The sequence below is a fragment of the Crotalus tigris genome, unplaced genomic scaffold (assembly GCF_016545835.1).
Source record: "Crotalus tigris isolate CLP2741 ecotype Arizona unplaced genomic scaffold, ASM1654583v1 scf7180000018427.649456, whole genome shotgun sequence".
Taxonomy (NCBI): Eukaryota; Metazoa; Chordata; class Lepidosauria; order Squamata; family Viperidae; genus Crotalus; species Crotalus tigris.
In genome coordinates, this window is record NW_024096996.1 from 312,396 (window position 1) to 323,277 (window position 10,882).

A 10,882-nucleotide genomic window follows, 5' to 3' on the forward strand; every position below is an offset into this window, starting at 1 on the left:
CTTTACATTCGGATGCTTGGCAATTGACTCACATTTATGACAGCTGCAGTGTCCCGGATTCATGTGATCCCCTTTTGCGACCTTCTGACAAGCAGTCAATGGGGAAGCCAGATTATTAAATTGTTAACAGACTTAACAATCGTGTTACTAACTTAACAGTTGCAGTGATCCACTTAACAGATGTGGCAAGAAAAGTCATAAAATGGGCAAAACTCACTTAACAAATTTCTCACTTAGCAACATAAATTTGGGGCTCAGTTATGGTCATAGGTCAAGGAATATCTGCATTTCTTTCAGGTCAGGAGACTTTGAAAATGGATTTTCTCAAATGTTATCTTGTCAATGAATACATCTATGGAAAAAAAATGTAGTACCGTAGTTTTAATTTGTCAAAGTTAATCTCCTCTCTAAAGCCCACTCTTTGTGATGGCAGTTTTGTATTGAAACAAGCATTCAGTCATCCATCCTAAGTCAAGATTAGTTATTTAGGTATTTGATTGAACCAAACTCAAACTCAAAAGGAAGGGCAAGAAGGCGCTCCTTAAGACACACCGACTATAGATAATTGTCATGGATTTCAGATAGTCACAGCACACAAGTGAAATACCAGCTTAGTCAAATGCCAGATGAAAAACACTGACATTTAACATATCATGTCTGTATGACTTCTGCCTACTTCATTACCCAACTGGCATATAAAAGCTGAGTATAAATAACACATTTTTGCATCTTTCAATTGCCAAGCTGCACACTTGACTGGCGCCATCTTTTATCAAAACCCAATTCAAAATCTTTGGAGGGAAACTCCTGAAGATACCTTATCTGGATTTTGGATAGAAGCTTTCAGCTGCAAGCACCAGGCATTTTCAATCCATCTATCCAGAGATGGGTGGTGGTAGTGAATGGTGTTTTTTAAACAGCAGTGTGCCTCAGGAATATAAATAAATCATCTTGCTTGTTAATGGACTTTTTTCCTACCTCAGTGTCATGAAATATTACTGATATGTACAATCTTCAGACCTTGTACTATCGAATGATGTGTGTCAAGAACAGTGTAAATTGTTCATGATTATATTATAAGAGGTCAGTCCACAGCAGAAAGGAAAGGGAGAAAAGAAAGGATAAAAACATCACATTTCTCCCCAAAACCATTATTTGCAATGTTATTTTTCTATATTAATATTCAGTTTAAATATTTGATGCAAAATGATTCTTAATTACAATATGTGATAACTCATTTTGGCATGTGGTATGAGACAGTGTTTGATAGTTGAAAAAAAAAAGGTTTATTATTTGAAGGTTTATTGTAGTTGACAAGCAGCTCCTATTCCATATTTGATTGTATTTGACTGCTGGTGTATCACCATTTGCTAGTATTTGACAGCTGATATGCAATGCTATTTAGTAATTAGGAATACATTACAAATTAAATGCATTAATGATTTGATAGGGCTGCACAAGCTTCAAATACTATCTGGAAGAAGTGTTTTGATCTTTCCACGAGTACCTTTTTGTTATGTATTAAGGCAGAATCTTTTTCAAATTTTCATGCAAGCCAACACCACCATTTTTTCCAGTCTTGCCCAGAAAGACTGAAGAAAATTAAGCTGCTTTAATGAATGGGAGTATTTTGCTCAGACAAAGACCAAAGCACATTTAAATCATTTCCAAAGTATGCACATCATTTGATATTCAACACTATTTACAATCAATTGTTGATATCATTTCAATTGTAATGTATTGAGTTAAACTTACGGAATAGTTTGCAGGGATCTGTGCAGGGACCGTTAGCAGACCATTTTGCCAGACTTGCTGTCTACAAGGTTGATTAGTATGCATTTGAGCGGGAGAATACAGTGCATTCATTGGCTGATGCCACCCAAAGCTGAATGTATAAATAAGGGCGGAGCCATGCTTGTTAGAGTCTGTTCTGACCTTCAATAAAGAAGTACTTGTAGTTTAATACTGCTGTCTCTTCAATGCTGAACCGCGCAGAAAACAGAACATCAGCCTTGACATTAAATCATATTAAAGGTCTAATATTTATATTTTTTAACCAAAATCCATGTAAATATTGTCTCACTTTCTCTTCCGATTATTTTTTCTTTTGTTTTACATAGTGTGAGCTTGTTGGTAAGTACATTATGTGTTAGTCAAATCTCTAGCACCAAGTTTCTCCACCTAGGCAATATGGAGATGGATGACTTCAATTCCCAGAATCCCCCAGGCATCATCCAGCTTCAAGTTGTCAAAGATAGATAATTGCTATTATCAAATCGTCCTCAGTAGTGAGTTATTGAAAAAGTACATTGGAAATTAAACTAAGAAATTGCATAGAACAACCTAGGTCTCTGTGAAACATGCAGTTTCCGTTTCTGATCAATATCGACCTGATGCTTTGCTGCCTCAAAGGTACCTGAGTTGTTTTCTTATTTGATGGAATCTATGTTATAGAGAAAACTTATAACCTTTCTTTTACCAAAAGCTCAAGAATATTTTTAGAATGGACATTCCTGTGATATTTCAGATATGGACTAAAGAACTGGAATTTCCAATAAAGCCAATGGCCTCATGTCCTTAAGGATGTTAAAATGAGATTTACAAATTTGAGATGAGTGTATATACAGAAAGTTTTTCAGACAGAGGGGTCTGATTGATTGCACCTTGGCATTTTTGACTGCTATACTGCAGTTCTACTTTTTTATAAACACTTTTGCCTTGTAGCCCCCCAACTAGGGGCATTTAAGCAGGCTCAATGAAAGGATGGACATCAGATTTCCTGTGTTGGAGGTGTAAAAAATTTGATGGTTCACTGATTCATACGATATGGACATTTTTTTTTTGCATGTGATTGTTTAGCAGTTTTGGGTCATAGTGCATCCATGTATATGAACAGATTTATTGGAAAAACCTTTCAATGTTAAAGAAATTAATGTAATGTTTACATATAAAAGCTTTGGAATTTGACTATCAGGAAATCTGTCTAAATTGAGCAAGGGGATTAACAAAAGGAATTACGTTAAAGAAATGGAACAATGATATTCCAGATATGAAGGAATAGCTGTCAAAAGTACATGATTTTGGAAAAGACAATATTTTCTACAAATTAAAAGATGTAGCAATATTTGTTAACAATAGCAGAGATGCTGTGATTTTTACAATAATAACTTGCATTGTTCATATTATACAGTGGCAGTAAACCAGTGACTATTAATAATAATTCTTGTTTGCATTTTTATTTTGAACTTCTAATTTTTTTCAACTTTTTTTCCTTTGAGATTAGTCATTGCTTTGTTAAAAAAAATAATACAGAATATATTTAAAAACATGTAAGATTTATATCAGGACTATTTGGGTGTATGCCCATACTCTTTTACTTCTCATTTGCTAGATATATATAGACTGTGCAAAACCCAGTCCAAGCTTAAATGTTAGCGTTGGAAATTGCTTGCACACAGTTTTGATCTGACTCTGTGGGTGTTCACAACCCTCTTTCTTCACTAAGTGTGTGAATGTTGGTATCCTTTCAGTTTTTTTGAACCCCCCCTGCTTAGCAAATGATCATACCATCCTCTGGAGTGCTAAGAATAAAAATATTTTTTGCCTTTGACTTTTTGAAAAAAAAAAAAAAGGTAGGAATACTTTTGTCATCAGCATTTTTTACTATTATTGTGATTATCCTAAACTATAAGATCTTATTCCTGTTTTTCCCAATCTACCTAGGTACTAAAGTACAATGCATAGTGCAAGATACCACGTTATTTTAAAAAATCACTGGATCATTATCTTACATTTTAAAAGTAGGCAACTTAATTAGGTGCATAGTTTCCTGAAATGCTACTACTGCCATCTTCCTATAAAATTACTTTTTTTCCCAAAAGTCTTTTATATTATATCATTTGAAAAATGGAAGGCCTTTAAGTTTTGATCCCTGTAGCACTACGAAGCATGATTAAATCAAAGCCACAGGAATAAGCAGAAATTATCAGTCATTGGTCTTATTTGAGATAATGATGAGTCTGCATATACCATAGATGGGAGGTTGAACAACTGGCCCTGTGATGCAGTCAGAACAAGCTTAAAACTGTAAAGATGAGAGTGGATTTTAGGAGGAGCCCTTCTGTTCTGCCACCTCTTAACTATATTGGACAGCACAGTATCAGCTATAGAATCCTTAAAGTTTTTTGCTTCTATAATCTCCCCAGATTTGAAATAGACCCCTAACATTAGAACAATCATTAAAAAGGCATGACAAAGAATGTTCTTCCTGCATCAACTCAGGAAGTTCACACTGCTCCAGGAGTTGTTGATATGGTTCTACAGGGGAATTATTGAGTCAGCCATTTGTACTTCTATAATTGTCTGGTTTGGTACAGCAACCAAACAGACAGATACAGACTCCAACAGAAGGTTAGGACTGCAGAAGAAACATTTGCAACCAACCTGCATTCTACATGCATCAGGAGGAAGGCTGAGCAAATACCTACAGACCCTTCACATCCTGGACATAAACTGTTTCAACTCCTCCGCTCAGGATGCCACTATAGGGCATTGCATGCCAAAGCACCTAGACACAGGGATAATTTCTTCCCTCCTGCCATCACTCTGCTGAACATCTAATTTCACAGTACTGTCATCTCTAGGTATATTTAGCCATGTTGTATGGCTGTAATATTATTATCCTTCTTTACTATTCCTTCATATTGGTATAATTATTATCATTATTATTTCTCTGTTGCTTTGCATGTACAATGAGAGCTTTTGAACCAGAGACAAATTCCTTGTGTGTCTAATCACACTTGGTCATTCTATTCTATTCTATTCTATTCTATTCTATTCTATTCTATTCTATTCTATTCTATTCTATTCTATTCTTTACCCTACCCTACCCAACAGTGATAAATCAATTTAAGTAAGCTTTCAAAAAGACCATAACGGAGGGTTTGTAAAAATTCAGATCAGGACTTGATTCCTAAGTCTTTCAAGAATCCTAAGTAATAGCTAAAGAGCATTTTTAAAAGTCATGGATAATGCTTAAAAATCTGGAAGTGCTGGTCCCTCTTATTTGCCCATTGAATGATGTTCAAAAAACAGCAATTAGAGTGGAACAGAAACTACTGAGTGGTTCAGAATTAGAAACAAAGTCACCAAGGTTGTATGCTCTTCCTTTATTTAATTTATATGCAGAATGTAAAAATGCCGGATCAAAGAAGTAGAAATTGGAATTAAAATTACTTGGAGAGATATCACCAGTCTCAGATTTGTTGGTGATACTTTGGTGGATGGAAGTTTTAAGAAATCTTTCATTGAATGTGGAAGAGAGGCAAACATTTTTCTGCTGTTCAATATTAGAAAAACAATTACATCAGTAGACAATGCCAACCTAGTACGGGTGAAGAAGTTGAAGGAATAACAGACTGCTATTTTAAGCTCAGAAATTCACACAGATGACAGTGAGCATGTTAAAAAGAGAGATCTTTTGGAAGACAGATTATTAGAAATCTAGACAAAAAGTACAAAAATATCTCATTGATAACCAAGTGCTTACTGTTAAAACCATGATTTTCTAGTTGTAACACATGACTTTGTAAGTTGAATTATCAAAAAGACTGAATGAGGAAAATTGGATTCCTTTGAATTATAATACCGTATTGAACCAAAAATATTAAGAAGACCACATAATTCATTGTAAAACAGTACTGTTCACTGGAAGCAATAATAATTAAACTAAAGCTTAAATGCTTTGCATATTTCATGCAAAGGTAAGTTCACTGGAATAGCAAAAACTAAAAAGAGGTTGATAGTTGATAAGATGGCTTAGTGTTATTGATGACACAAGCGTAAGTGTGAAAATACTCAAGGAAGCAGTAAACTGTCCTAATGTCTCTTTGTTTGGTCATGAAGAATTGGAAGCAATTGAATCACTGAGCAACAATTTTTAAAGTAGGGAATTTCTAAGAAGATTTTTAAGAAGAATTTATAATGAGTCTTCCTATAAATGGATGGGTGAGGGAGGGACCATATTAAGATGTAGTCAGAATTGGTTTTTTTGTATGGTTATCTGTCGTTATCAACCATGCATGAAGCCTTACTTTGTTATTTCACTCTTAATCTATTGGCAGGCCTTAGCTGTTTGCTGGCTGGGGAATTATGGGAGCTGAAGTCCATGTATCTTAAAGTTCCCAAGTTTGAAAAACACTTCTCTAATTGGAAACTTGTATCCATGCCTTTCTCACCTCTTGCCCCTTCTCTGGTTTTTCATTTTCTCATCTTTACCTACTCACAACTTCCTGCAAAAACTACAACACATGATAATCTCTATTTTCCAGACTGGAAAGATATCGGACATCTGGCTAGAGGCTAATGTAGCATTAATACTTAAAGAAGGTCAAGATTTGACCTTGCCAAAAAATTATAGCCTAACATTACTGCATAATGATTAAAAGTTATTTATGATGGTTTTAGCTGAGACAATGAAGATGACTTTACGGGACTTTATTCATGAAGATCAGTGTGGATATTTATCTAAGATAGCTGAGGGAGAATATTAGAAATGTATGAGATATTTTGGAATACTTAGAACAACATAATTTAAAAACAAGCAGCATTTATTTTTCTAGTTCCTGAAAAGATCTTTGACAATTTCAACTGGACTTTCTTGTTTAAATTTTTGAAGAATATAGTCTTTAGTGAGAATTTTATCAAATGGGTAAAATAGATTTACACTTCACAAAAGACATAGAAAATTGCGAATGGGGAATTAACAAAACTAGTGAGATACGGAAAGGGACTACATAAGGATGTCCCTTGTCACCATTTCTATTTATTTTAGCTTTGGAAGTTTTAAATAGAAATATAAGACAGGATAAGAGAATTGCTGTGTGAAGATTAAAAAAGAAACTTATACGTTACAGGCATTTGCTGATAACATGGTGATAATTTTGGAAGATCCTCTGGAAGGAATAGAAATATTAAACAAATCCCAAACAAATCTACTTGGATGAAGAAGGAAGAATACTAATGGTAAAAATAATGATAAATCAAAAAGAGGCATTAAGGGTAGCAAGTTATGCACCAAATAATAAATAAAAAGAATTTTACCAAAAATTACATAAGAAAACAGTGGAAACAGAATATCAAAATATCTGCTTAGTAGGAGATTTTAATGCAATTGTAGATGGAAAGCTAGATTATAGAAGTAGTAAAATAGGGAAAAAAGGAAGGAACGTTTTACCTATGGCCTTTTTCAAAATGGCAGAAGAAATTTGTATACAGGATATGTTGAGAGAAAAAAACCCCTAAGAAATCTCAATATACATTTTATTCAAATAGCCATAAATCATGGCCTACAGTTGATATGATATGGATATCTCCTGAATTAAGAATGGACATACAAGAGATTGAGATAGAAATTAATGTATGGGTGGATCATAATCTGTTAAAGATGACAAGGAGAGGAATAAAGAAAAAAGATGGACATTAAATCAATCTTTATTGAAAGAGAAAGAATTTATACAAAAAGTAGCAAAGGAAATGAATTTTTTTAAAAAAGAAAATAAGAAAGAAGATACATCATTTCAAAATGTGTGGGATACAACCAAAGCATACTTTAAAGGACTAGCCATAACTTGTATGGCGAAAAATATTAAAGAAAAACAACAAATGAAGCTAAAAGAAGAATTTACGAAATTAGAATCAGAATTACAAAGAGACCCAGAAAAGAAAACTCTTCAAAAACAAATGGAGATAATAAAACATAAATTAAATTTAATAGAGGCTGAAGAAATGGCTCAACAAATTAAAAGAGCAAAACAAAACTTTTTTGAAAATGGCAACAAGCCGGGTAGATGGCTAGCTTATAAATTGAAAAAAGAAAGAAAGAAAAAACTGATAAACAAACTGCAAGATTTGAGAAGCGATTTACAATGTCAAAATGATGCAATAAAAAATAATTAAAGAATTTTATGAAAAACTTTATGAAATAGAAGAAATTCCTCAGAAAAAAATAAGGCAATACATAGAAAATGCCAAGCTACCAAAAATATCAGAATTTTAAAAACATGCTAAAAGTAAAAATAACAATGATGGAGCTGATGGGAGCTATAAAAAGATAAAAAAATGACAAGACAGCAGGCCCAGATGTGCTACTGGCAGAATTTTACAAATGTCTACAAGACATACTAAGCCCATTAATGCAAAAAGTGTGTAATGAGGCACTATTAAAGGCCAAATTACCAAATAGATAGAAGACAATACTTTAATACTAAAAGAAGACTCGGACCTAACCCAGATAAAGAACTATAGATTAATATCTCTATTAAATGTGGATTATAAAATTTTTGCTTCAATAATAGCAGAAAGATTGAAGAGATCTTTGATTGAGTTTATACATCCAGATCAAAATGGATTCTTACCAAAGAGATGAATAAAGAACAATCTAAGAATGATTTTAAACACACTGGAAATGCATCCAGGGAACCAAATGGCATTAATTTTTCTAGATGCGCAGAAAGCCTTTGATAATGTTAACTGGCAATTTATGATACAACAATTAAACTATATGGATTTTGGAAGACAACTTTATAAATATAATCAAAACAATTTATCATAGATGAATGGCTAAAATAATTGTGAATGGAGATTTTATAGAGAACTTCAGTATTAAAAAAGATACAAGACAAGGATGTCCATTATCTCCATTATTATTTAACTTTAATAATAATAATAATAATAAAGTTGGAAGGGACTTTGGAGGTCATCTAGTCCAACCCCCTGTTCAGGCAGGAAACCCTATACTATTTCAGACAAATGTTTGTCCAGTCTTTTCTTAAAAACTTCCAGTGTTGGAGCATTCACCGCTTCTGGAGACAGGTTGTTCCACTGGTCAATTGTTCTAACTGTCAGGAAGTTTCTTCTTAGTTCTAGGTTGCTTCTCTCCTTGATTAGTTTCCACCCATTGCTTCTTGTCCTGCCTTTCGGCGCTTTGGAGAATAGCTTGAGTCCCTCTTCTTTGTGGCAGCCCCTGAGATATAATGCTATAATGTTCCCCCTCGTCCTTCTCTTCATTAAACTAGACATACCCAATTCCAGCAACCGTTCCTTATGTCTTAGCTTCCAGACTCTAATCTATTCTATTCAACACTTTGGAAATGTTGAATAGAAACATTAGACAGGACCCAGAAATGAAAGCAATGGAGATAAAAGGCGAAAAATATAAACTACAAGCATTTGCGGATGATTTGGTATTTATACTAGAAGATCTGTTGGAGACAAGCCTCAAATTGTTAATAAAATTGAAGAATTTGGAAAAGTAGCAGGACTGAAAATAAACAGAAAAAACTAAAGTGATAGTTAAAAACCTTACAGACAAACAAAAAAAAATCAACTGTCAGAAAAAACAGACCTCCGGGTAGTTAAGAAAGTTAAATATCTGGGATATATTTAACGCAAGGTTTGCAACAATAAAAGAAGACAACTATGTAAAACTACAACTAGCCCTGGAAAAATGGAAATATCTATAACTATCAATTTTCGGAAGAATAGCAATGATGAAAATGAACATTCTGCCAAAACTACTTTATTTCGAATAATACTTACAAAAATTGAGAATTTGTTTGATGAGTTAAATGCATTGATTTTGAAATTTATCTGGCAAGGGAAAAAAGCCAGAATCGGACTGAAAATGTTACAAGAAGCAAAAGAAAATGGAGGATTTTTGCTACCAGACTGGGTTCTATACTATAAGCAGCTGTATTAACATGATTAAAAGAAACCCTTAGACACAAAAGATTATTATACTTAGAAGGACATGACCTATAACTCGGATGGCATACCTTTCTATGGTATGGGAAGAACAAAATCCATAAATATTTTCAAAATCACTATGTAAGAAATGCTTTGCTTCTAACATGGGAAAAGATAAAAATGAAAATTTACATGAAAATGCAAGGATGGATCTCAACGATGGAAGCATTTGTACACCCAAATTTAATTAACTATGATAAACTTGTGATTTATAGAGACATTTTGAATACTGATGGGAAATTACAAACTAAACAAGAACTGGAAGAACAGGGCATTCAGCTATCATGGTGGCCACATTTGCAAATGCAAATGAAATATTAGAAAGATGCCAAAACATATGGTTTTTATAAAGATCAGACAGTGTTTGACCGGATACTACTATCATCAGTAGAAAAATTGATTAAGAAACTATATAGTTTTCTGTTAAATTTAAAGATGGAAGATGAACAAGTTAAAGAAACAATGATAACTTCAGCAAAAAAAACGTTAGGCACAATGTAGAGTTAGAAAAATAGCAAAACTTGTGAGAAAGAAACTATAAAGTAACAAGGGCAGCTACCTACAAAGAAAATTTATATAAAATGTTTTATAGATGGCATTTACCACCTACAAGATTAGCAAAAATGTTTAAAAATATGTCTAGCAATTGTTGGAAATGTAGTCAAAATCCAGGCACACATTATTTATTTATTTATTTATTTATTAAAATTTATAGACTGCCCCACTTCCGCAGGACTCCGGGCGGCTAAAAATAAAAACACAATATAACTTAACAAGACAAACAATACAGTAACATTCATCCAGGGGTCAGATTTTATAAACCCCAGGCCTGCAGGAAAAGCCAGGTCTTAAGCAGCTTGTGGAAAACCAACAGGGTGGAAGTGGTCCTAATCTCCGGGGGGAGCTGGTTCCAAGACGTGGGCGCCATCACAGAGAAAGCCCTCCCCCGCGGCCCCGCCAAATGGCACTGCTTGGCCAACGGGACCTAAAGGAGGCCCAACCTGTGGTATCTAACCGGACGAAGGGAACTATGAGGTAGTAGGCAGTCTCACAAATAGCCTGGCCCTGAGCCATATAG